Source organism: Macrobrachium nipponense, chromosome 29, assembly GCF_015104395.2.
Source record: "Macrobrachium nipponense isolate FS-2020 chromosome 29, ASM1510439v2, whole genome shotgun sequence".
Taxonomy (NCBI): Eukaryota; Metazoa; Arthropoda; class Malacostraca; order Decapoda; family Palaemonidae; genus Macrobrachium; species Macrobrachium nipponense.
Window position 1 is genome coordinate 36,292,473 of NC_061092.1, and position 3,412 is coordinate 36,295,884.

Genomic DNA, 3,412 nt, shown 5'->3' on the forward strand with positions numbered 1-3,412 from the left:
AATGGATCGCGTGCGCATAATTCATTTGATGGCTGAAATCTCAGGTTACACTTATGTATTGAATATCAACAAAGGTTGTAATTTCAGATCACATAAGAACTATAAAGCAAACACTAACAATATTCTATGAACTAAAGATAGCCAAAGGCTCTAATATAGGATTGTATACTAAATAACACCAATGGATCCACGACATAAGTACACGTAACCCTATGCAATATATCATTGCTATTTAAAGATAAAAAAAAAAAATCTATACGGAGAGGAACTATAGACATCGGGTGAGATTAAAGACGTAACGAGAGGCCTAACGATCATCAAGGGACACACAGCTCCTTGAAAAGTACCTTTGAGACGCTGGGGGAGGATCTCCTTTTACTAATTTACCGAACGGAGCGGAGCTTCGGAATGGGTAGAAGATGGTAAACATGAGATGAAACGAGGAGGATTTTATGGTTTATTTATCATCTTAGCGAGAGGGCATACACTTCTGCTGATGTTGATATCATATACTTACACATTTATCCAATACGCATAGTACATATGATATATATATATATATATATATATATATATATATATATATATATATATATATATATATGTGTGTGTGTGTGTGTGTCTGTGTGTGTGTGTGTGTGTTTATTATATATTAAACTCGCTCTATTGTTCTGTGCCATAACACATTTAGTAGCAGAACCTCATTTTAAAAGGATGGCATATCTAGCAGAGATTTTTGATAAAAAAAAAAAAACGTTACAAGCTTTCGAGGATTTTCATAGCCTAAGACTGCCAAACGATGAGAACAGAAAATTCCTTGAAACTTGTTATTTTTTAGAATACAAAATCCTTGCTAGATACCATCCTGCTTAATATATATATATATATATATATATATATATATATATATATATATATATATATATATATATATATATATATATATATATATATATATATATATATACACACACACTTATATATACATTGATTGTATGTTGAAGTTCATATCTCTTATAGATTCTATGATTCTACAATAATAGATAAACTCAGTCGATTAATAATAAAATGGAGAATTCAGTGACAATAAATTATCTTAATCTATTTTAGTCCCATGAGCAAACTCTCCTGCAGTCTGCTTTTCAAAGACTTGCTGTCTGAAATTAAAGCAACAAATGAGCACATGGGATTACTCCAAACTAGAGAGAGAGAGAGAGAGAGAGAGAGAAGAGAGAGAGAGAGAGAGAGCAGATATATGAGAGGAAAATGAATAAATGTATAGAACGCGTAGTAATAAATAGTGCGGGCGGTAACCAATCTCCCTCTGATCTGGAAGCCATTGACTGACCCAGGAGAGAGATTCTAGCATTACCTTATTTTACGAGAGAGAGAGAGAGAGAGAGAGAGAGAGAGAGAGAGTATAAATAAAAACAATTTTGCTGGTTGTTTTTTAATAAGTTGTAATTGCATGACTCGTGAATGAATTATTTACAACATTTATTTCGCATGTTACAAAGTATTCACACAGTTTTAACTATGATTATGTGACAATTAAAAAAAGCCTCCTACCAATGCAAACTAAAATTGTTTTCGAGTTTCTATTATTCAAGTGAAATACCGTCAAAGATTAGGAATGATCCCTGCATCACTTTGATGCAATACCCACCTAATTTTTAATTAACCAAAGAGAGAATAATTAAATATTTAAGAAATACTTTCTCTAGTAATAAAATAAATCGAATAACCACATACTAATTAGCTTTTAACAGTAATAGAGTAATAGAAGTTTTGTTTCGTTTAGATCAAAGCATCAAGAACGCCGCCTATGAAACGCTCCCCAGTTGGAAACCTTTCATAATCCTGATTGAATTCCAATTACCCGTTATTGGAGATTTTCTTTTCTCTTTTATGCATTATTTCAAATAATTTCTACCAATCATTGTTCGTTTCTTTATCTTGTTTCGCTATTTCGTTTTTTCTCCACCTAATACAAATTCTAATGCGGAGGCTTAACTTGCTGCCTGGGAAGAAGTTACAGAAAGGTTGGCCAACAAGTTAAGGTGGCTATTGAGAACGCTTCCAGAATTTTGGAAGGCATAAAAAAAGTAGAAAGAAATTTCCAGAGGTGGAGACTAAAATATTAATTCACGGGAAGTTTTCTTCCGCCGTCCAATGTTGACGGAAGAGTTTTTTGGGGCTTTTTCTTCTATTTTCATTTTTTATGGATTATCTTTTCCTTGCTTGGCAAAGATGGAACTCGCGAATCGAAAGAAGCTGGAGTCTGAGAAATTTGAGTGTGTGTGTGCGTGTCTGAGAGAGAGAGAGAGGCATGCGCTTACACGATCTAAAAGTTTCTTCCTTGCTTGAGTTAAACATGTATATCAAAAGCTGAATTTTGATTGAAAATTTTACAGCCGAAAACTTAGTAAAGTCACTTTGTGCCCTTACAATTGGGGCCACTTGAACTTCTGTCCTTTTGATATCCTTGTCCTGGATATTTCAGTCATTACTGATGAGTAAAGTGTCAAGAGCTTTTGCGAATTCATCTTAAGACTATACATCTTCACATATTTCGGATGCACGGTACGTTTACAGTGAGTTATCTGAAGTTATTAAATGAGTAATGAACGATAAATTTAACGAGACGTGTTGACTACCATTTCTAATATCTCTACTAAATCAGGGGTGGTGAGGTTTCACAACTCTTACCATAATTCTCATAACACACCCTAAAGGAGAAGACAAAATCAAGAAACACATCATCAAGATGACCACATAACTTGTATATCTCAATTAACTCTCAGGACATCCACCTGCAATCTGTTGATGGCACTCCCTGAACGAAACGAAACTATTCAAACTGAATATTGAGTTGCATGAAAAAAGCAGAAAAAATGAAAAGTGGTTGAGATAAGAAAGGAAAAAGTGAGCATCATTAGAGGCAAAATGATTAAATACTTTTTTGAATAACCAAACGCATAACGGAAAATATCTTCTTTAGTTTAAAAAAAATTGTTCTCGTGCGACGACGACGACGACGTCGGTCGAGCTGCTTTAGTTGAAACGTTCATGTTTCTTCTCTGAATGAAATAGAAATAATAAGTGGAGGATATATAATAGTTTCGCGCTTCGCAATTGTTGAATGCATTTCCTGAAATAAGATTATTTTCATCTGCAATTCGGATAAATCCTTCACATGCTAATATTCGTATTATTTGCATGCTAATAGCGCCCTATTACAAATGGAAATCTTATAAAGCAAATCACTGGGTATGATGAATAAAGAAATATATCGATATTATATTCCAATGAGTGTCGTGGGAAAAGCTTAAACATTTTGTTTTTAAAGAATTTTCCTTCAGATAAGAGACAGGGATTAATATGTAAAACAGTTAAATGTTTATTCATGATA